General features: G+C 36.3%; 1 protein-coding gene across 4 annotated transcripts in view; it reads left to right on the forward strand.

Moving 5' to 3' along the window:
- LOC106873938 (baculoviral IAP repeat-containing protein 7) overlaps positions 1 to 7866 on the forward strand; it is a 66264-nt gene that overhangs the window by 32173 nt on the left and 26225 nt on the right. The window contains exons 1-2 of one of the 4 annotated variants that reach the window (XM_014921479.2): positions 4569 to 4632; positions 6709 to 6833. The exons of 1 other annotated variant lie outside the window; for it this stretch is intronic. The gene's annotated coding sequence lies outside the window, so the exon portion shown is untranslated. Of the gene's footprint in view, positions 1 to 4487; positions 4633 to 4683; positions 6834 to 7866 lie in introns of those variants that run through there. 2 more of the 4 variants (XM_014921478.2, XM_052978434.1) reach the window with 2 other exon arrangements.

A 7866-nucleotide genomic window follows, 5' to 3' on the forward strand; every position in this document is an offset into this window, starting at 1 on the left:
GTAATCTGTATGGTTAAAATTTCATCAACATCAAAAATATATGAATTTTCATGGGGGTTATGGCCATTAGGCATAGAATATAATTTCCAAATTTCTTAAAGATCCATTCAATACTTTTGACGTAGTTTTGGATAAGAAAACAAATGACTAATGTGTGTGTTTGTGTGCATATATATGTGTGTGTGTATGGGTGTATATATGTATAGCTATCTGTCTGCATTTATATATGTGTACATATTAGATGTACACCTATATATATACATCTACACATATGTATACATATACATGTATGCATATAGATCTATATCTATATATATATCTATACATATACGTGTACATATACATGTATATGTATACATATACATCTCTCTCTCTCTCTCTCTGTCTCTCTCTCTCTGTATATATATGTGAAAGTATCTGTCATTACAGTATCGAAATGTGATTGTTTCAGTTAGTGGAATAGTTTCATTTTTAAAGTGAAAGTATTTGACATGAGTGTTTTTGTTTCACTTTTAACACGTAATACTTAAATAGTGGAGGAGATATGATGTTGCTGTGGGCTCGAACTATGCAAGAAGTTAAAAATTTTTTTGGACTAAAACACAACCGGAACCCTAAGTAAGACATGTGTAAAATTTGAATGAAATTGGTTGTGTAGTTCTTGAGTTTTAGGGAAACACACACACACACAGAGACAGACAGACAGACAGACAGACACACATTCTCATTTTTATATATATAGATATAGCTTCAATGTATATTGACCACCTCAATCCCCTTCTCTAGCTTTTTTTCATTCTCTCACAAATTCACCTGTTCATTTACCCTTTCTGTACCTCTATCCCTATTTCTTTCTCATATTCACCTTGCACTTTGAAAGAATTCCATCACCATCTATTTCTCTTTCTCGCTGGGAAAGCCACGCATCTCCTCTTCAGCAAGACACATGTACCTCTCTCTCTCTCTCTCTTACATTTACATCCTTCAATATTATACCCCACTCATTTGATGGATTTTGTCTTGTGAGTTACTTGATGACCTCACTAGTACTGGTGCCATGAAAAGGCACCCTGTACATTCTGCAAAGTGGTTGATGTTAGCCATACCTATGAACAGACTTAAGGTATAAAGAGTGTTTCCCCATCCAAGCCTTTGCTGAGATAATGATAGTCCTGCACTTATGGGTTCACATAGGAAATCATCAGGAAGTGAGTATTTCTTGAAGGATGAACCTTCAAAAACGTTCAGGACATTATTTACTTAAATTGGCTAAACAATATTATTTCTCTCCCCAGTCAGCTCTGAAAAGAACATGTCAACACTGAAAAAGAGAGGGGCAGGAGACAAAGAGGAGCAACATCAACAGCTTCACTAACCGCAAAACAGACTTGTATTCTAAACTCAATTGCTAGGCAATGTGACAAGGTTTGAATTAGATAGAATCCAGAGAGAGGTGGGGAGCAGAGTTTATCTCTGTAGTGGACTAATATTTTATTTATCAACTCTAAAAGAATAAAAGGCAATGCTGCCCTCAGTGGGATCTGAACTCAGAGTGCAGAGAGCTAGCACGAAGCATCACAAAGCATTCTGTTTGATACTTTCACGATTCAACAAATTCACGCCTGTAATGGACTGTCGCACTCTCAACCGAATCATCTAGCCTGCCCTACGTTGTAACCATCTCTAGAATCTGCAGGTATACAGCAATATACCAGGGTGGAGGGAGTGCATCATGTCCGTAACTGTCACACTGCACTGCAACAGTTCATTACCACATATTGCAATATGATGTATGGTTTCCAGCTGGATGGACGGATGGAATAACTGGAAAAAGTAGATCTGTATGTAGGGTCTAGTCGTTTGATGAACAGACCTGTGGAACTGGTGCTACAAGTGTATTTGAGCAGGATTGGTCTGGATCTTCCTCCCAATAAGAAAGTTTGAACCAATGATTGGAGCTTTGACATAGTCGCTTGACCTACTAGTTAATAATAGCAGCCAATCGCTTATATCACCTATTTTCATCTTTAAGAAAAGATAGAAAAAAACATGGGATGATATGATCCTAATTTACTTTATCTGAAAAATATGGGATGGTCACAACTGAAGCTCTTTTGGTTAGATACAGCAGCAATTCTAGTGATAGTGACAAGGTTGGCTCGCTGGTTAGAAGTTAACAGTGTAGAAAAAGGTTATCTGTCAGTAGAGAGTGAAAGAGCAAGGAATGCATGGAGCTGACTAGAAAGGAAGAAAGGATAAAGGTGGCATCGTCTTTCTTACGACCGAAAGGAAAGTGCTGCTCTTGGTCATGGCTGACGCAGAAGGGCGTGTTACTCCTTGGTCTGCTAACACAAAAAAGAGTGTTGCTCCTTGGTCATAGCTGACACAAAAGAAAAATAGATAGGAACTGTTCTCTGCTATATAGACTATGGTCAGTATTGTAGGTCAAACCCTAAACAAAGGATTGACCTTTCCTTGACCAGCACAGGTCTTTGGGGATCAAGTGTTTCCTCATCAATCATCTGGTGTGGAGAGGATTTCCCCCGCTTGATTTGACAAGCAACAAGCAACAAGCAGGTAGATTTGGTTTCAAATCTCAGGCAGGGCAAAGCAAGGTCCCTACAATCTGATTAATTGGAGATAACCTGGTGTAAACAGCAGTTGCTGTATTGTTTTTCATTTCCGAAACTAATCTTTCACCCACAGAAAGGCATCTTTTTTTCATGACAAATTCCAATATAATCATCTGACACGCATTTATAGAAAATTTTGTTAAGAAATATCCATTTTTCTGGAAGTTATGAGGAGTTAATATCCCCTCAGTTCTGGAGCGGTCAGGGTTATCCAGAAGTGATGGAAAAAGACCAGATGGTCTTACTCTCTGTCCCTGGGTTAGAGGTAGGTGCCTCGTTTGGGACGCCACAGTCTGCAACTCCTTTGCTCCCTCCCACATCCTGGATGTTGCAGTTAATGGGAGAGTCACTGCTTCTATAGCCGAACGGAAGAAAACCCTGAAGTATTGAGACCTGACAGTGAACTATTTTTTCCAACCTATGGTATTTGAGATGTTCAGAGGGACTGGGCCACTAACCACAAAGTTCTTATTAACATTGGCAGCTCACCTCTCCGAGGTGTCAGGCGATGCCCTTGAGGACGATCATCTTTCCCAACGCCTTAGCCTTGCCATCACCCATGGTAATGCTGCGAGCGTGCTAGCTTGCTTCATTAGGTTCCGTTAAACCTTCTGGTGTGCAACCAGTTGCTGTGATAAAAAAAAAAAAATCCCCACAAATGGTTTCAACAGTTTTAACAGAAAGATTTGAAAGAATTAGATGAAAGTTCTCGAGTAATTTTCTTTCATGTAAATAATTGTTTATGTTAATTTTAAAATTTGCCAGCAAAACCTTATAAAATGACAATGTTCTAGATGTACATGTTTATGTTATATTTGAAAATAAAATAGTTGTAGAATTTTCATGAACATCAGTTAGGATAAGAACAGAAATAAACAAAGCCAGTGATGCACACGGGAGCCGGACAAAAACCCCTAAGTCTTAGGGGGCTTTTGTCCTACACTTGCATACAGGATCCAGACAAAAGCCCCACAGTTATATTTTTCGGTTATTTTTCTTTTTACTTGTTGCAGTCATTAGACTGTAGCCATGCTGGGACACCACCATGAGGAATTTTTAGCCAAATGTATCGACCTCAGAATCATTTTTAAGTGATTTTCAACCAGCACATGAAGTTAAGCCTAGGTCTCTCCACATGCTAGAAATAACAGCCAAATCTTAAAAAAAGAATTCTATAATTTCACATAAACAAAAACGAAATCGCGGTTGTAAAAAAAAAACTCTTATTTTCTAAAATTCCAGTTTTTAAGTAAAGAAAATATATTCAATCGAAAATAAATAAGTAGTATAGAATAAACATAACACAAGAATCTTTACTACTCAATGTACATATTGTCTGAATTCTAACAAAAAGGAAAGCATTTACTTCAAGAGATGTGTAGAAACATAAAAACGATAAGAAGTACGGGCGAAAGTAAAGAATACGTACACCCAGTGTTTAGGGTTAGGGTTAAGGTTAGGTTTAGGGTTTTGTTACACTGGAAACGGGTGAGTACGTATTCTTTACCTCCGACGAAGTACATTTGAATGACTAGCCTTTGGCGCCATAATTCCATTAGACCTTCAACGGCCGGAGAAAGTTCAAAAGGTCAGCTCATTCTCATTAATCTGTAAGTACTGAGAGAAGAAAACAAAAGACTTTAAATTTAAATTTTTAAATGCTCATTTTTCTGCGACTAAAAATTCTTCAAGCGGTGCCCCAACATGGCCACAGTCTAATAACTGTACAAGTGAAAAAAAAAAAAATCAATCATTTTGGCATCGATACGTTCAACTAAAAATTTCTCAAGCATGACCACAGTCTAATGAATGGAACAAGTAAAAAGCGAGATAAAACGAAAAATATAAGCGTGACGCTATCGTCCTACTAAGTCAATTGTGTAAATAATACTAAAACTATTTAAAGCAGAGGGGAATTCCAGTTGCAAAGTTTCATTATATAAATGCAAGTGTAAAGCAGAAATCTTCTTTCTGCAGTCGGTTTCGTAATACAGAGCAGGTAAAATTTTAATTCAAGTTGTATTTTTTTTCTTTTCAGAAAAAAACATAAGTTGTATGTCTTAGCCTTTGCGATTTTTGTGTTGTTTTGTACTTTCAAAATATTGCTTACAAGTTTATGACAATAATTGATACTGATTTCTTTGCTCCGAAATTCAGCGTCAGAAACAAAAAGTTCTGAAAGCGAGAAATAACATTTTTTTATTTGTTTTAGTCATTTGACCACGGCCATGCTGGAGCACCACCTTTAGTCGAATATATCGACCCCAGGACTTATTCTTTGTAAGCTTAGTACTTATTCTATCGGGTACTTTTGCCGAACCGCTAAGTTACGGGGGACACTCCAGCATCGGTTGTCAAGCAACGGTGGGGGAACAAACACAGACACATATATATACGACGGGCGTCATTCAGTTTCCGTTTACCAAATCCACTCACAAGGCTTTGGTCAGCCCGGTGCTATAGTAGAAGACACTTGCCCAAGGCGCCTCGCAGTGGGACTGAACCTGGAACCATGTGGTTGGTAGCCACTCCTGTTCAATTTGTTTGTAGATATACGAAAATACGCATATTTCTGTGAATGTGTTCTAATAATGACCAGCTCTTCGTCGGTATATTTACACAAGTGTACCCCACCATTCAACTTTGTTTCCAGAAGAAAAAAAACTTCCAGAAAAATATATATTTTTTAATATAATTTTCTACATATACGTTTCAGACGGTGTAAATTTCGATTATATCGGAATTTGTTGTGAAAAACTTTTTGGATGATGGGGTAGAGTTTCGGATAATTCACATTAGTCGACTTTGTTTCCACAGCATACTTACACAAATATGTCCCACAGATTATCTTTCCCCATAGTTTTCAGAAAAATGGATATTTTGTGATGAAATTTTCTACAAATACCTCTCAGATGATAACCTTGTTCCAAACCTTGTTTTCTGAATGGGTAAAAATTATCAAATTTCAAACCTCTAACATTTTTCTAAAAATTTTCCTGGGACGAATGTATAACAAAATCGGGATCTTTTCTGTTTTTTTTGCTCGCATTTTGATGTAGATTACGATTATATTGGAATTTAATGGGAAAAAAATATTTGGTGGCCATGTACAGTTTTTTTTTTTTTTTTACATTAAATTCCCATATCTACAAGGTATTTGCAGAAAATTTCATTAGAAAAATATTCACTTTTCTTAGTCATGAGGAAATAGCACAACTACACTTTATTGCCTCTCTCCTGATTGTCATTCTTCAAAGCTTTAACTTTTTTTTTTTGCCCTAGTCAACAGCGTTTTAGATTGAACTAGTTACAACACTCACGATATCTTGGCTCTGGGGCACCTTAACCATCCAAAATTTGAAGCCATCATTATTAAGGCGGCGAGCTGGCAGAATCGTTAGCACACCGGATGGAATGCTTAGCGGCATTTCATCCGTCTTTACGTTCTGAGTTCAAATTCCACCGAGGTCGACTTTGCCTTTCATCCTTTCGGGGTCGATAAATTAAGTACCAATGTAACACTGAGGTCGATGTAATCCCCTCCCCCAAAATTGCTGCCCTTGTGACAAAATTTGAAACCATTATTATTATGGCATAGAGAAGAATCTCAAAGGACGGGATACAACACACAAAAACAGATCAAAGGGAGATACTACGATATTAAAGGATATAACAAACGATAGATAAATAGAAGTTAGAGAAATAAATAAGTGGTTCTGAGTAATAAAGAAAGTATCGAAGAAGACCTGCAGCTAGGAGGGTGGCAGCTGTAGGTGTATTCAGGAAGAAGAAAATTGGGTGAAGGGCCCTGCTATGCATATACAACACATAGTTCTACCAGAATTAAGTTTCGGTGGGCGCGTCTTCTCGAAAACCGCATATTTGCCTATCCACTGTTATCTCCTCAATGAGTTTCATGGTCCTGATATATGTGTGTTTCGAATGCCTTTCACGTTAGGATCATGTATAATTAATACGGGTGAATTTTCAATAAATCCACAATTATTATATTTTAGTTTAATAATTTTAAAACAAATTGAATATCAAATCAATCCTATTTTTACGTATATTACAGATTTCTTGTCGACAGAGGTTGAAACGTAGCGATTAAAACTGAAAGTTTGATTACTGTCAAATTCAACTGCTGTAACTTCCTCATATTGGATGATTAAAACATGACATTGAGATAAGAAGAGTAAGGTACATTGCAGGTTATCATCCAGCATAGTTTCATAGATTTTATGTTGTGCAACCCTAAACCCTAACGTATAGTTTTTTTTTAATTTTTATTTTACGCAAAAAGATTTCGTTGAGGATTTTTTCCTTTTAAAATTATTTACTTCGAATGTTTCACCTGACATAATTCATTAAAACTATTTAAAACTTCTTACAACTTTCGTCGTCGTAATGTTTAATAAATAAGCGATCTTTCGGAAGATTGCCTATAAAGATTCATCGTTATAGTGTTTTTGCTTTCATTTTGTGATTAGACAGCTATCAAACTGAAAATGCTTGCTTCCAAATCTTGTTTTCTGATTGGGTAAAAATGATCAAACTTCAAACCACTATAACATTTTTCTAAAAACATTTTCCTGGAACAAATGTATAACAATCTTTTCTGTTTTTGCTCATACTTTTTGAAATTTTAAAATTAAGGGAAAATTTTGAAATTTGGTACATTGCTGTAATTTTTCAAGCTGAATCTGTTATTGTTATTCACTTGTCCGAGAAAAAGTTTTGCGAAAAATGTCAGAATTTGATTATTTTTACCCAATCAGAAAACAAGATTTGGAAGCTGGCATTTTCTGCATGATAGCTGTCTTTGACACCAGACAAAACATTACAACGACTACGAGGGAAGATTTAATTAGTTTTAATGAATAAAGTCATGTGAAATGTTCGAACAGGCATATAAGCAATACCAAAAGGAAAAATCCTCAATAAAAGTTTGGCGGAGTTAGGAAGCACTAACAAGTTGGAATTTCTACGCTTTTTTTCACGGTGCCCTTGGAAATCACACACCATTTCGTTTGAAAATATTTACTTTTTTTTATCGAAAAGACTTCTCTTATAGTTTTCAAGTGCGTAGTGCCTCCAAAAATTATCGTGTGTAGTGCCTACAAAATCAACTAAAATCGGTCCCAAGAGACGGGATAAAAAACAGACATTTTTCACAGCTTTTTTTTCTTTTTATAAAAAGATAACACACAACATCTCCAAGGGCACCATGAAA

Source organism: Octopus bimaculoides, chromosome 2 (assembly GCF_001194135.2).
Source record: "Octopus bimaculoides isolate UCB-OBI-ISO-001 chromosome 2, ASM119413v2, whole genome shotgun sequence".
NCBI classification, from domain to species: Eukaryota; Metazoa; Mollusca; class Cephalopoda; order Octopoda; family Octopodidae; genus Octopus; species Octopus bimaculoides.